The sequence below is a fragment of the Mustela lutreola genome, chromosome 16 (assembly GCF_030435805.1).
Source record: "Mustela lutreola isolate mMusLut2 chromosome 16, mMusLut2.pri, whole genome shotgun sequence".
NCBI lineage: Eukaryota > Metazoa > Chordata > Mammalia > Carnivora > Mustelidae > Mustela > Mustela lutreola.
In genome coordinates, this window is record NC_081305.1 from 53,767,256 (window position 1) to 53,783,371 (window position 16,116).

Sequence of the window (16,116 nt, forward strand, 5' to 3'; positions counted from 1 at the left end):
AAGTCTTGGAATTCAGTGCTGCTATGTTTTGTGCTTTCGGGGAATTCAATTCCAGAATACAAATGTTCATGATTAGCGGGCAGAAAAGGTTCCTCTTCTCCATTAAACTCAACAGCCTTCCTTATTTCACATCTTCTCTTCTCGTTCACTAAACTTAAACTCGAGTTCAAAGCTTTTCTACATAAGTCAAACATGTGATTTTGCTTTATGGCAAAATGTATTTTGCTCGGATGAACAGTATGTCTAAATGCACTCTGCTCCCCGTACTGTTGTGCGCTCTTCAGAAACCTCCAGTTTTGAGAGAGCTCTGGCAGGTGACTATCAAACTCCCCGAATCCTAGGAAAACAAGACAGTAACAAATTCTCATGAGGACAGTATGGAACAAAAGTGTTTTAAAGATGCTGTGGTGGGGGTGGCTCTTTATTGTTGACGATTTTAAAAGAAAATTATAAAGATTAAGACGAAATAAATATCAGATCCAAGAAGAGATAAGGAGCATATTCGGAGCTAAATGCCCACAAAAGATAAAGAGTTCTCATCTGGGGAAAGGAATATGTGGGGGAGCTGATTAGGTATCCTCAGACACCTGTGACACCTTGTGTTAAAGACTAGAAGATCACTTCACCACTCCCCTTCACGGTACTCACTCACCTAGATGGGTTCTATCCCGGATTTCATCCTCTGTTATCGATGGTTCACCTCTGGTTTCCAGCTTGGACAATGCATGTGGTTTGGTAGCCTGACCCCCTGTTCGTGAGAAATGACAAAAGACTTAGATGCAGTGACTTGGGGTAAAGTAGGTTGAGACGAGAAAACATTACAAACAAAGTAAAGTAAAAGTAAAAGCTCTCTTTCAGGATAGAAAAGATTATACTCCTCTGTTTAGGGTCAAGAGAAGGGACTCTTCTGAAGACCGTAATGACTGCAAAGCTACTTTTTTTTTTTTTTTAAAGATTTTATTTATTTATTTGACAGAGAGAGATCACAAGTAGGCAGAGAGGCAGGCAGAGAGAGGAGGAAGCAGGCTTCCCTGCTGAGCAGAGAGCCCGATGCGGGACTCAATCCCAGAACCCTGAGATCATGACCTGAGCCGAAGGCAGCGGCTTAACCCACTGAGCCACCCAGGCGCCCATGACTGCAAAGCTATCTTTGAGGGATAGAGGAAAAGCCAGTGACTGAGCACATCTAAATGACACAGAAAGCTGTCCTCACCCACTGACAACAGGTTGCTGTAATTCTCCAACATCACGTCCCGATACAGGTCCTTCTGAGCGGGGCCCAGGAGCTGCCACTCCTCCCAGGTGAAGTCCACGGCCACATCCTCCAGTGTCAGTGATTCCTGTAATAACACGCTCCTGTTTAATATGATGTGAATTACTTTTGTTAATATGGAAGAAGTATGAGGAAGGCTATTCTAATCACCATATAGCCTCAACTATATATGTTTTTTTCTTTTTAGGGCACCTGGGTGGCTCAGTGGGTTAAGCCGCTGCCTTCGGCTCAGGTCATGATCTCAGGGTCCTGGGATCAAGTCCCGCATCGGGGCTCTCTGCTCAGCAGAGAGCCTGCTTCCCCCTCTCTCTCTGCCTATCTCTCGGCCGACTTGTGATCTCTCTCTGTCAAATAAATAAATAAAATCTTTAAAAAAAAAAAAAAAAAGAAAAGAAAAAGAAAGAAAAGAAATTTCAGGAGACCCAAGTGGCATAAAATCTTGAATCCCCCAAGAAACTGGCCTGCCTTCCCCACAGAGTCAGTGCACATCATGCAGCTTTTCATGTCTCTCTGGTTATGATGTCTCTTAGAGATATCAGACTCAAAGTGACTGCTACCGTAACCCACAGGATGCACCAGTCACACCCGTGTTCTAACAGTAGTCCTTCAGAATGACCCCTGTGAGTAAAACATTCCTGATTTCACTTTGCCCTGCCTTTGAATTTAGAGTCTAAGTTAATTTCTCCCCAGAATCCAATAATCCCAATTTATACTAAAAGGCTGAACTGATTTTTCTCAGGTCACCAGAAACCTGTGAAAAACATACGAAAAACGTAACAAACGAAAATCACCTGGGCCTTCGTCATTTTCTTCTGTGCTCACTAAACAGTAACATGGATTCTTCTGTCTTTCATCTCTCCTGCATCTGCCACGAAGTTCTTAAGAGTCAGAAAGCTCGGTGTCTGCTTGAAGTTGTCTCTAGGAGCAATGATATCCAAGTCTAAGCACCTCTTCTTTCTTCCTTCATTCCTTCACTTGATCACTCTTGCTCTTGGGGACCTGAGACCTGTGGCTGAAGAACAAACTGACTTTGAGTGTCCATTTCCTCTGGGCCAACGTGTGATCACTGCTGCTACACACTTACCTTAAAGGACCTCGATATTTCCAACTCTGCCTCTATTTGGTGCCCCCGAGGCTTTCACACTCTAGGGCAGTAAAGAAGGGTCCTAAATGAGTGAGAGGTGTGCCTCTCCTTTGTGAAGTAGAAGCTGCATGGCTATTAAAGGCGAGGTGGGAAAGCAAAAGCAATAAAGCACGATGCCTCAGAGGCTGGTAGATTATGAATAACAACCACTTGGAACATATGGAAGGTTCCGAAGATCTGGACATTGTGTCTTTAAAAAGCATGCGTGCTCATGCCCTGCTCTGAAAGTCTTTATATGCCCCATGGGTACACACACTTCAGTGTGAAGACTGGTGTACCAAGCAAATCACAGCCTGTCTGTCTTATCCCACTTTGTGCGCTAAATGATTAACCTTGCCCAACAGAGGCTTGGCTTTTGCCCTTAGTTTCTAGGAGGAAACTTCTAAGTCCTTGGGATATCCTGCATGATAAGAGTGTCTCTGCTCGGGGCACCTGGGTGGCTCAGTGGGTTAAGGCCTCTGCCTGCAGCTCAGGTCATGATCTCAGGGTCCTGGGATCGAGCCCCGCATCGGGCTCTCTGCTCAGCAGGGAGCCTGCTTCCTCCTCTCTCTCTGCCTGCCTCTCTGCTTACTTGTGATCTGTCTATCAAATAAATAAATAAAATCTTTAAAAAAAAAAAAAAAAAAAAAAAAAAAAAAAAAAAAAGAGTGTCTCTGCTCACATGTGAGGCTTGGGCCATGCAGGGCAGTCTATTCTAATAAAATGATTTATGGGGAATGGCCATGGACCATGTGGTATTAGCCGGGCCTCTGGAGGGGCTGGAGGAGACTAAGGTCAGCCACACAAGCAGTCAGTCATAAGTGCTCATTAACTCCAATAAAAACTCTGATGCCAAGGCTTGTGTGAGTTTTCTCTGGTGGGCAATAATGATAGCAAAGGTAAATGAGGAACCTATAAATTATTAATCTATATACACCTAATGGCAGAATCACAAAATACAAATAAAAACTGACAAAATTAAAGAGAGAAATAGAAAATTCAATAATAATAGTTGAAAGCTTCAAAATTCCACTGTCAATAATTAAAACAAAACAAAACAAAAAACAACAGAAAACCAGGGGCGCCTGGGTGGCTTAGTGGATTGTGTCTGCCTTTGGCTCAGGTCAAGATCTCAGGGTCCTGGGATCGAGCCCCACCTCGGGCTTCCTACTCAGCAGAGAATCTGCTTCTCTCTCTCTCCTTCTGTGCTCTCTTTCTCTCACTCTCACTCTTGTCTTACACTCAATCTCAAATAAATATTTTAAAAAACCTAAAAAGAAAAAAAAAAAAACAGAAAACCAGCAGAGATATTTAAAACTTGAACACCATAATCAACTGACAATTATTTGATGCCATACTCAATAGCAACAAAATATATATTCTCTTCAAAGGTACAAAAAACATTCTCCAGGAAAGATCATAATTTAAGATACAAAACAAATGTCAATAAATTTACAATATATTTTCCAACCAGAACAGAACTGAATTAGATATCTGCTTCAGAATGAAATTCAGAAATACACAAACATTTGGAAATTAACTAGTATACTTCTGAGTAATCATGAATTAAAAATAAATATTAATTAGATGAAATGAACAAATGCCTGGAAAGAGACAAATAACAAAACGGACAGAAGAACAGTTCTAAAAAAAAAAGCCAAATAGACATAAAACAAGAAATTGAATTAGTAATTAAAAACTGTCTCCTGGGGCACCAGCATGGCTCAGTTGGTTAAGCAATCAACCCTTGATCTCCAATCAGGACTTGATCTCAGGGATCAAGCCGCACTTTGGGCTCCATGCTGGGCACAGAGCCTACTTAAAAACAACTACCTCACAAATTAATGCTTATGCCCAGATGTATTCCTTCTATGGTGTCACTATTATCAAAATACCAAAGCCAGACAAAGGCACCACAGGAGAGGAAAATTACAGACTAATCTCTTTCATGAAATACATGAAAAATCATTAACATATTACCAAAACAATAAGTGAAATAAGAGAAAGACAAATACAGTGTGATTTCTTTCATATGTGGAATCTAAGAAAACAAAATGGATGAACCCATGGTGGGGGGAAGAACAGAGGAAAACAAATCATGAGAGCCTCTTAACTACAGAGAAAAAACAAGTTGATGGAGGAAGGTGGGTGGGGGATGGGATAGACGGGTGATGGTATCAAGGAGGGCACTTGTTATTATAAGCACTGGTGTATATGTAAAGGATGAATCCTTGAACTCTACTCCCAAAACCGATATTGAACTGTTATGTCAATAAACAAGAATTTAAAGGAAAGAAACACATATTAGCAAAAAAAAAATCTAGGATACTATAAATAGGAATTACAGACAGTGACTAAGGGTAAAGGATTTAGCCCAAGAATGCCAGTTTGGTTGGCTGGCTGGCTCAGTGAGTTAAGTGTCCAACAATTAATTTCAGCTCAGGCTGTGATCTCAGAGTTGAGCGATCAAGTCCTGCATGGGGCTCCAGGCTGGGTGTGGAGCCCACTTAAGACTCTCTCTCCCTCTCCCTTTGTCCTCTTCCAACCCCTCGTATACTTATGTGCCCACTGTGTCTCAAAAAAAAGGTAGATGATAAATTTCAATGTAACAGCTAGAAATATAAACTATCTCAAGAGAATGAGAAGATAAGCTACAGACTAGATAAAACATTTGCAAAAGACATATCTGATAAAGGACTGTTACCGAAAATATACAAAGAACTCCTAAAACTCAACGATAAGAAAAGACAACCCAGTTTTAAAATGGGCAAAAGCCCCAAACGGACATCTTACCAAGGAAGATACAAGGATAGCAAATAAGCATATGAAAGGCTGCTCAACATCATAATTAAAGAATTACAAATTAAAACAACTCTGAGATACCATTACACACTTGTTAGAACAGCCAAAATTCAAAACACCAATTACACCAAATGCTGGCAAGGATATGGAGCAAAAGGAACTCTCATTTATTGCTATTGGGAATGCAAAATGATATAACCACTTTAGAAAATAGTTTAGCAGCTTTTTTTTAAAGATTTTATTTATTCAGCCCCACTACTCGAACTACCATCAACACCCAGTGGGTCACTTGGGACCTTGGCTATTGTCATGAAACTCATCATGCCCCATTTCTATCATTTCCAACATAAAGTCGGGTTCTGAATCCCCAATTTACCGTACATCCTGGTTGCTGACCTCAAGCCATGTGATGAACCCACATGGCAACTTTCTCTTAGAGAAGGCCAACCCTGCACCTCCTAGAAAATGTTTTGAATGGAGTACAAGTCCATTAGGACTACAGCGTGAATGGTGGTACACAGCCTGCATGGTAGTAGTCAGTAATTCTAACATGGGTTGACCATCCCCACCAGACTCACAAAACCTTATTCTGTCCCCATAGAACTTGTGGTCTGCCCTCAGAAAATACCCCAGGAAACTAACCTTTAATCTGAATGCTCCCTTCACCCTCTGGTCCAAATCTTGTCCAACCACAATGGTATGAAAGTAGAAATCAGTCACAAAAAGAAAGTGGGACAGTCAAAAATATGTGGAGATTTAACAACATGCTAGTAAACAACCAAGGGCCAAAGAAGAAATCAAAAGAAATTTTAAAAGTACCTTGCGACAAATGAAAAAGAGAACCTATGAAAAGTTATTGAATGCAGCAAAAATGTCTCTAAGGGAGAAGTTCATAGAAATTCAGGTCCTTGTCAATCCACTTGAAAGCTCTCTAATAAACAACCTAATTTTACATGGGAAAGAAGTGGGGGGGGGGGACAAGCAAAGCCCCAAATTAGTAAATGTAAGGAAATAACAAAATGGAATGTGGAAATAAATCCAATGGAAACTAAAAAGACAAAAGATCAATGAAAATACAAGCTGCCTTCTTGGAAAGATAAACAAAAAACGGACAAACTTTTAGCTAGACTGACGAAGAAAGAGAGAGGACTCAAATACAATCAGGAAAGAAAATAACTGGTCCCTGTCTCACATCAAAATCCTAAAGGGGAACACAGGCAACAACCTCTAACATTGGCCATAGCAACTTCTTACTAGACATATCTCTGGAGACAAGGGAAACAAAAGCAAAAATGAACTTGGGACTTCGTCAAGATAAAAAGCTTTTACCCAGCAAAGGAAACAACTAAAAAAACTAAAAAGCAACCTATGTAATGGGAGAAAATATTTGCAAATGACATATCTGATAAAGGATTAATGTCCAAAAATCTATAAAGAACTTACCAAACTCAACACCAAAACAAACAAACAAACAACAACAAAAAAAAAACCAACTAAATAATCCACTTAAGAAATGGGCAAAAGACACAAATAGCCATTTTTCCAAAGAAGACCTACAAATGACTAGCAGACACATGAAAAGATGCTCAACAGCACTCATCATCAGGGAAATACAAATCAAAAACACAATGACATATTACCTCACAACTTTTTAGAAGGACGAAAATTAACAACACAGGTAACCACATATGTTGGCAAGGAAGCAGAGAAAGGGGAACTCTCTTACACTGTTGGTGGGAATGAAAGCTGGTGTAGCCCCTCAGGAAAATAGTTTGGACATCCCTCAAAAAGTTAAAAATAGAACCACCCTACAATCTAGCAATTGTACTACTAGGTATTTACCCAAAGGATACAAAAATACTGATTTGAAGGGACACATGCACCCCAATGTTAACAGCAGTGGTATCAAAAATAGCCGAATAATGGGAAAAGCCCAAATGTCCATCAACTGATGAGTGGATAAAAATGTGGTGTATAATATATACACACACATACATACATATATACAATGGAGTATTACTCAGCCATCAAAAAGAAATGAAATCTTGCGTTTTGCAATGACATGGATGGAGCTAGAGTATATTACACTAAGTGAAACAAGTCAAAGAAAGACAAATGCCATAGGGTTTCACTCACGTGTAATTTAAGAAACAAAAAAAATGAACATAGGGGAAGGGGGGGAAAAAAGAGAGGAAGACAAACCATAAGAGACCCTTTTAACTATAGAGAACAAACTGAGGGTTGATGGGGGGAGGAGGAGATGGGCTCAATGAGTGACGGGCATTAAGGAGAGCACTTGTTGTAATGAGTGCTAGATATTAATATGTAAGTGATGAATCACTAAATTCTACTCCTGAAACCAATATTACACTATATGTTAATGACCCAGAATCTAAATAAAAACTTGAAACAAAAAAGATAAGCAAATAAAATGATGATTTTTTTTAAAAAGGTGAAAATGATTAAAAAAGGTGAAATACTCAGGGAAAAAAATTACCAAAAATTTAAAACACCTTTTGAAAACTGTATCAGAGGGGGCGCCTGGGTGCCTCAGTGGGTTAAAGCCTCTGCCTTCAGTTCAGGTCATGATCCCTGGGATCGAGCCCCGCATCAGGCTTTCTGCTCAGAAAGGAGCCTGCTTCCCCTTCTCTCTCTGCCTGCCTCTCTGACTACTTGTGATCTCTGTCTGTCAGATAAATAAATAAGATCTTTAAAAAAAAAAAAGAAGAAGAAAAGAAAACTGTATCAGAGAAATTGTGACAACTTAAATAAATGGAAAGATACACTTTGTCCATGTCAGAAAATGGTCCTTTTTTTTTAAATGAACTGAACAGACTATTCTCCAGAACTGGCCTAGAGTCACAAATCTCAACCATAATCCCAGGAGGCTTTTCTGTATAAACTGACAACCTGATTCTTAAATTCACATACAAATGCAAAAGGTCTAGAATAGCTAAAACAACTGTAAAAAAAGAACAGGATTGGGTGCATGGGTGTGGCTCAGTTGATTTACTAACTCTTGGTTCCAGCTCAGATTGTAAACTCCGAGTCCTAGGATCACGTCCGGTGTCGTGCTCCACACTCAGCTTGGAGTCTGCTTCAGATATGCATACTCCCTCTCCCTTTGCCCCTCCCCCTACTCTCTAAAATAAATAAGATTTTATTGGTGAGTCTGTACCACCTGACTACAAGAATTTTTATCAAAACTACAGTAATCTAGACAGGGTAATATCCGTGTCAGAACAGATGAATGAATAGAATAGAGTACAGAATAAGACCCACACATATATAGTCAACTGACATTTTACAAAGGTGCAAAGGCAGTACAGTAGAGAAAGGACAACCTTTCAACAAATGTTGATGGAACAAGTAGACATGCTATACAAAAAAAAAAAAAAAAGAACTTGGATCCATACATCGGATCATGTATCTTGCTCAAAATAAAAAAAAGTAAGTGAAAACCCTAAAAAAAAAAAAAAAAAAAAAAAAAAAACCAGAGCACCCTAAACCTTTGAGAAGAAAAAATTGGAGAAAATCCTCTGCTCTTGCAACAAAGCATATTTCTTAGGCACATCAAAAGAATAACTCATTAAGAAAAGTTCATGTGTTGGACTTCATAAAAACTAAATCCTTCTGCTCTCCAAAACACACTGTTAAGAGAATGTTGGAAGGCAAGTCAAAGACTAGGAGAAAATCTTTGCAAAGCATATAACTGGTAAAGGAAAAGTCTTGTATCCAGAATATAGAATGAATTCTCAAAAATTAACAAGAAAAGACAACACAGAAGTGTAAAAGACTTGAACAAGTACTTCACCAAGGAAGATATCTGAATGCCAAATAAGCATATGAGAAGATGTTTAACTAACATCATTAGTCATTACTAGGTAAATACAAATTAAGACCACAAGGTAAAAAATAATAATAAAAATAAATAAAACCACAAGATACTGCTCCATACCCATCAGAATACCTAAAATCAAAAAGAATGCCAAAGTGTCACCAAAATGTAAATACTTATGCCTGGTGAATTTTATGGTATGTAAATTAAACCTCAGTAAAACTACTAAAATTATAATTGAATACTTTTGAATATAGTTATTATATTAATGTTTCACTCAGACACCATGGCATTGGCTCACCAACCGTGTTGATACTCACTGCAGTGATTAAGAATGTATAAATATCATCTCCTACACAAATATGTTGAGGATGAGCAATTACATGATACAATTAATTTTTCTTTGTGTTTATACAGATGATCCTAAATGGGGGGGGGGGGGGGAACAAGGTTTTCACTATGAAACAGAAGATAGGGTAAAAGAGATGCTTTTACTTAGAATGACTCTAAAAGGAAATATCCAAAAGTGCAGTGAACTTGAAGGCAAGAAAAACAAAAGCTACATCTTTAATAGTCAATATATCACAGGCTCACTCCGAACCCATTTAATCTTGTGGGAATGTTAGAAGAGTGGTGATGTTGGGAGACGAACTTTTCACTGAAGCAGTGAACTGGGTTCGGATTAACTGGAGAAAATGCACCTTTCAGGTCTGTCTCCCGCATTCATGGTTTGATCCTGAACCTTCCAATTCTCTGGGGGCCCTGGACCTCCTCAAACACTGACAGCTCCACATGGCGTCTCCAGGAGGAAGTCCTGTATCAAAGGCCCTACTAACCCACAAGCAAGCCCAAGGAGCCAACAGGGACATCTCCAAACCAGGCTTCTCTGACGCGGAAGCCAGACGAGACAGGCGTTCACGGACATACTCCCTACCCCACTTCTCAACCACTGAGTCCCACAGACAGTGAGATCCACGTGGACCTCAAACCCTAACACAGTAGGCCGCTCGGCCGAGACTTCTTCAGACTCTTAAGCACCGACTTTCCAAAGGCCCCATCACTCCCCTCAGATTCCTCAGGGACTGAATCCCAATAAAATCCCAGCCGCGGTTCTTCACACACGCTCCCGTTTCACTGACCCCGAGAGCTAAGCCCAGAACCCGACTCACCTGAACCCGAACCGCTACAGACGCTGCTGGCAGCCACGAAAGGCCACCCACTTTCAAAGCCACCCCTCTCCGCGTGCGCTTCCTCGCGGTACCTAGGGACTCGGGTCCTCCTGGGCCGACGCCTCCCGCGAGGACCTGGGAGCGCTACGGGATTTCGGAGCGCCGAGTACTGGCCCGGCTCTGTGACATACGGCCACGCCCACCCCGGCCCGTCTGATGGGAGGGGGCATAGAGGCTGTGTGAGGAGATCGAAATTATGACGGGCCACATCAGTGTTTTTACCTCCTGCTGGGAGGGATGGTCAACAGAGTTATGCTAACCGGGTAAGACTCAGAGGTTGGTGTCTACCCAAAGCCACCAGGCATGTTTATCCGCCGAGAGAAGAAAGATGGCGGCGCCCTCTGTGCACTGCCGAGTGCAGTCGTTAGGCGGTAGCACCGTGGACGCGGCCATCTTAGAGGAAGGCAGGTGTCCGTACGGCTGGGATGGGCTCAGACCAAGGCCGACTTGGGGAAGAAAGTTTGAAGAAGCTGGGACGTCGCTGGAGAGGCCTCGGTCATAGAGTTGATAAAACCAGTGGTCGCTTAACCTCTTGGGTTTAGGGAGAGGGCGGTTGTGTATAGACTGGATAAGGCCCTAGTCGTTTAGAAGGAAGACCGCTTTTGACGGGCGAAGCTAAGAGGGTGGGCTTCCTAAAGAAATGCTAATCTCCCGGTGGGAGTGGATACACAGCTACTACCTGCAGTAAGGAAAGGGATGAAGTGAAGGTGCAAATGTTTGTTTGCCTTACAAAAATAAATGAAGATGACCCTGGGGTATTGAATATGAAATTACGAGATAAAGTAATTATTATACTTTGCATAGTGCCCAGATTTTTAAGAGCGCACACTTTAAAGTTTTTATTATTTAGGCATGGGAGGTTTAATCGTAGAGGATTTAGTTACTCCCTCTTTAGAAAGCAACCTGAGGGGCACCTGGGTGGCTCAGTGGATTAAACCTCTGCCTTCAGCTCAGGTCATGATATGGTCCCGGGATCGAGCCCCACATGGGGCTCTTTGCTTGGCAGGGAGCCTGCTTCTCTCTCTCTCTCTCTGCCTGTCTCTTTGCCTACTTGTGATCTCTGTCTGTCAAATAAATAAATAAAATTTTAGAAAGCAACCTGAATCAATTTACATTTTTCATTATCTTTGATGTAGAAATTCTAACTGCAACAGTTTACTTACTAAGAAAATTTTTTTTTAAGATTTTTTTTTAAAAGATTGTATTTATTTATTTGACAGAGAGATTACAAGTAGGCAGAGAGGCAGGCAGAGAGGGGTGGGGGGGGAAGCAGGCTCCCAGCTGACCAGAGAGCCCGATGCAGGGCTCAATCCCAAGTCCCTGAGATCATGACCTGAGCTGAAGGCAGTGGCTTAATCCACTGAGCCACCCAGGCGCCCCTAAAGATTCTTATTTATTTATTTGACAGAGCACAAGCAGGCAGAGCGGCAGGCAGAGAGAGAGGGGGAAGCAGGATCTCCACTGAGCAGGGAGCCCGGTGAGGGCCTGGATCCCAAGATGCTGGGATCATGACCAGGAGCGGCAGGCAGACACTTACCCAACTGAGCGATGCAGGTGCCCCCCAAATTTTCTTAACATTAACAACATTGGCTTTTGCAATTAAAAAGGAAAAAAATCTAAATGTACGATGATAGACAATTACTTTGGTAAATTATGAAACATCCACTAAGCCAAACAGTACATAGGAACTGAAAAGAATATACTAAAATTGTCAGGATAAATAAGGAAAGATAACTGTATTCTCAAGAAGAAAAAAATATATCTTCAGAATAATATAAATCTTATGACCCCCATTATGGGAACAAATTGTAAGCATTTGCCTGTTTACTTGTGGTTGGTTAAGTAAACATTTAGTTTGAATTACTTCTGGCTTTGTACTTAAGTGTATTTCAGAAGTTTTCACATTCCCAATTTTTGCAATTCTCCATTGTTTACATATCTTTGTGTCATAATTCCATATTACTTTATTATGAAAATGTCAATTTTAGAAGTTTTAGAGTATTTAATGATGTAGATGCTCATAACGTTATAAATATTAAAAAACTAGCCTCAATTTTTTTTCATGAAATATACTTACATATGTTTGAAAATTTGGGGACAATATATTATAAACAATGCTAGACTCAGGTACAATTATGAGTTATTTAAAATGTTTTCAATGGTTTATACATGTTTTCTAATTTTTTAAAAACCTTCTTTAAAATTTTAGGGGTGCCTGGATGGCTCAGTGGGTTAAAGCCTCTGCCTTTGACTCGGGTCATGATCCCAGGGTTCTGGGATGGAGCCCCCCATCAGACTCTCTGCTCAGCGGGGAGCCTGCTTCCCTTCTTCTCTCTGCCTGCCTCTCTGCCTACTTGTGATCTCCGTCTGTCAAATAAATAAATAAAATCTTTTAAAAACTTCTTTAAAATTTTAAGTATTGGGCGCCTGTGTGGCTCAGTCATTAAGTGCCTGCCTTCTGCTGAATGTCCTGGGATCCAGCCACATATCTGGCTCCCTGCTCAGCGGGGAGCCTGCTTCTTCCCACTCCAGCTCTCCCGTGCTTGCGTTCCCTCTCTTGCTATCTCTCTGTGTCATAAATAAAATCTTAAAAAAAATTTTTTTTAATAAAATAAATTATTTAAGTAGGCTCCATGCCCAACATGGGGCTTGAACTCATGACCCTGAGATCAAGAGTCACATGTTTTACCAATTGAGCGAGCCAAGCACCCCATGTTTTCTAATTTCCATACATTAAGAATTTATTGTCAGTATAATTTCTTAATTGTAAGAGTATTTTATTCTCTTCAGGAATTAAATGGGTCACCCCATTCACCTGGGATGTCAAGCTCTGAAAAGTGAGTTCAGCCTCTGGTCCAGAGAGCTCAGGGTAGCCTGGGCAGCCCATTCTGGGACACTGTCTGATCGATTTCAGGAATGAGCTGATCTGACCTTGCCATGGCAGGATGTGTAGCTCTACAAAAGGGTAAGAACTGGAAGGGATCAGAGGGCCTGGTTGGTAGAACACTCATATCTGATTCTTTACTGTAGAGAGTGTCTACCCGGAATTCATCCTGTTACAGTGTAGTGGTGGTAACAGGTGCACCGATCCAGGATTTAGGGCAAAGATGTTAAAATTTAAGTATAGATCACAAAGATTATTTTACAAATACAGGGTCTTGGGCCGAAGACTAGAGGTTCTGGTTTAGGAGGTCTGGGGTTTGACTTAAAAATTTGCATATTTTACAAACTTCTCAGAGAATATTGAGGCAGGAAGCCCAGAGAAAACACTTATAAACAGGTCTGGAGTGTTCCCGGCTTACAAGTATTATGCTTGCTGGTTACCCTCAGTATACTTAGGTCTTAGGACAAATTACATTGTTCAGAACAGCTGTCCTTGAAAACCCATACCACAGCGGTGCCTGGGTGGCTCAGTGAGTTAAGCATCTGCCTTTGGCTCAGGTGGTGATCCCAGGGTTCTGGGACTGAGGCCCTTGTCTGGCTTCTGCTCAGCCTGGAGCCTGCTTCTCCCTCTGCCTGCTGCTGCCCTGCTTGTGCTCTCTGTCAAATAAATAATTGAAAAACAAAATAGCTCCTCCATTATAAGCTATGTACTTGCCTTCTTATTTCTCCATAGCACTTAACTGACATTCTATTATGTACTTATTTTACTCAGTCACCTTCACTAAAGGCCATGACTTTGCCTGTTTTGTTTATTAACATGTCCCTAGTGACAATGGTGCTTGGCACAGTGCAAATGCTAAAAATAAAAATAAATTCCTTAAAGGAATGAGTTACTCAACACTGCCATAACACTGCCATAACACTTAAGTAGGCATGGAGCCTACTTAAAATTTTTTATTTTATTTTTTTAAATATGGCAAATTTGGGGGGGGGGTGCCACAAGTAGGATTTATAAGCTAGATTGCATATCTTTTTTAAAAAAAATTTATTTGAGAGAGAGAGAACGTATGCATACACACATGTGAGTGGAGGGAAGGGGGAGGGAGAGAATCTGGAGTAGACTCTGCACCGAGCACAGAGCCTGATGTGGGGCTTGATCCCACAACACTAAGATCATGACCGAGCCAAAACCAAGAGTCGGAGGCTTAAATGACTGAACCACCCAGGCATCCCACATGTTCTTATATCAAGGAAATAACTGGATAAAGAAGAACAAGGGAAAAAATAAATAAAAAATAAAAATAAATAAATTTTTTAAATGTAAAAAAACAACAACAACAACAAGGGAAAAAAGGGGAGAGCAAGAGGCTTTTTTCTAGGAAAACTAAGATTTTTTTTACCAGCAGACCTCCTCAAAAAGAATTGATAAAGGAAGCTCTAACAAAAAGGGAATGACAGAAGGAATGAAGAATGACACCAGGAATGAAGAAAATGAAATGAAAAAGGTAAATATATCATCAGATGTAATAAGCTTTTTTTTTTTTAAGATTTTATTTATTTATTTGACAGAGAGAGATCACAAGTAGGCAGAGAGGCAGGCAGAGAGAGAGGAGGAAGCAGGCTCCCCGCTGAGCAGAGAGCCCGATGTGGGACTCGATCCCAGCACCCTGAGATCATGACCTGAGCTGAAGGCAGCAGCTCAACCCACTGAGCCACCCAGGCGCCCCAAATGTAATAAGCTTTTAAAGTTATGTTTGACAACTGAAAGCAAAAATGACAACTTTACCTGCTCAGTGTATGAGCAGGTTTGGGAAAGATCAGTTAAGACCACTATTATAGGGGCACCTGGGTGGCTCAATGGGTTGGGCCTCTGCCTTCGGCTCAGGCCATTATCTCAGGGTCCTGAGATCAAGCCCTGCATGGGGCTCTCTGCTCAGCGGGGAGCCTGCTTTTCCCCTCTCCCTCTGCCTGCCTCTCTGCCTCCTTGTGATCTCTCTGTCAAATAAATAAAAATCGTAAAAAAAAAAAAAAAAAAAAAAGACCACCATTATATGCTACACACATCTGACAGGAAGTCTAGGATCAAATATGACTGTGCCAAGTGCAGGACAAGATCAAGATACAACTGGGGCACTGATACACTTAAGGTGGGAATATAAATTAGTATAGCTACTATGGAAAAGTTTGTCAGTTTCTTATAAAGTTAAAAACACAAACTTAACATGGGCATTTATCCCAAAGAAATGAAAACTTATGTTCATACCAAACTGGATTCATAGTATCTTTATTCATAATAATGAAACACTAGAAACAACCCAAAGTCCACTAATATTGAACAAATAAACTATGGTGTATTCATAGCAAAAGAATACTACTCAGTAAGAAAAAGTAAAACTATATGCCCAACAAATTGGATGAATCTTAAGGGAAATTTGCTGTGTGAAATAGAGCCTATCCTGAAGGTCACACTGTGTCATTCCATTTTAACAGCATCCTTGAAATGACAAGATCAGAGTGATGGAGTACTGGTCAGTGGTCGCCATGGATCAGGGTTGTGGGGAGAGTGTCACTATAAAGGGGCAGCACATGGATGTTTCTCTGTGGGCACAACAATTCTGCATCCTGACTGTGTGAGATTTACGGGAGTCTATATATGTGATCAGGTTTCTTGTAACGCTACACTAAAAGACAAAGCACATAAATTAATGCATGCAAACACTAGTGAAAACCAAATAAGGCCTATAGTTTACTTAGTGCACTGTACCCCTGTCATTTTATTGGTTTTGATTATGTGTTATAGTTATGTAAGATACTGTCACTGAAGAACCCAAGTACAAGTACTCAGGAACTTTGTACACTTTATAATTTTATGTGAGTCTAAAATTATTTCCAAAAACTTAGAAAGATCATATATAAGGTTATTTTCATAAACTACTTTCAAACTTGAATAAATACACCCGAATTTGTT

General features: G+C 40.7%; 1 protein-coding gene and 1 long non-coding RNA gene across 2 annotated transcripts in view; both read right to left on the reverse strand.

Annotated features, from left to right (window-relative positions):
- The window catches only part of LOC131817403 (zinc finger protein 432-like), a 34,395-nt gene that overhangs the window by 2,919 nt on the left and 15,360 nt on the right, over positions 1-16,116 (reverse strand).
- Positions 659-10,569, reverse strand: LOC131817406 (uncharacterized). Its single transcript, XR_009348498.1, has 3 exons — positions 10,206-10,569; positions 2,065-2,285; positions 659-748 (listed from the first exon to the last, which is right to left on the reverse strand). It is a non-coding gene; the product is annotated as an uncharacterized LOC131817406 (long non-coding RNA).